The following is a 473-nucleotide window of genomic DNA, read 5'->3' on the forward strand; positions in this document are numbered from 1 at the left end:
AGAGGGGGAGATTTGAGACCCAGACCACGGAGTAGACAGCCTATCAGTATTCAGTGGAGAAAGTGAGTGATGGAGGGAGAGAGATGGAGAGAGAAAAAAGGAGGGGGGATGTATCAATATTCTGAGTAGTGTTTGAGGGCAAAGGGAACGAACAGAGGGGGGGGCGAGGATGGAGGAAGGGAGGGAGGTTGGCTGGAGAGAGTACTTGAGTGAGTGTCTGAATGTGATTATTTGCTCATGTATGCACATGCTTGTGTGTGTGTGCGCATATGTGTGTGTTTGTGCGTGTGTGTTTGTGCGTAAATCTGTTGGTGCGCGTGCATGTGTGTGTGTGTGTGTGTAAATGCTTGTTCATGTGCACACTTTGTGTGATTGTTTTGCAGATCCTCACTTGTGGACGTGTTCGTTGGATAGACTGTGCATAAGACTAAGGAAACAGTTTACAATGTGTTTGTATGTGATGGAATCTCCCA

The sequence above is a fragment of the Salvelinus sp. IW2-2015 genome, linkage group LG4p (assembly GCF_002910315.2).
Source record: "Salvelinus sp. IW2-2015 linkage group LG4p, ASM291031v2, whole genome shotgun sequence".
Taxonomy (NCBI): Eukaryota; Metazoa; Chordata; class Actinopteri; order Salmoniformes; family Salmonidae; genus Salvelinus; species Salvelinus sp. IW2-2015.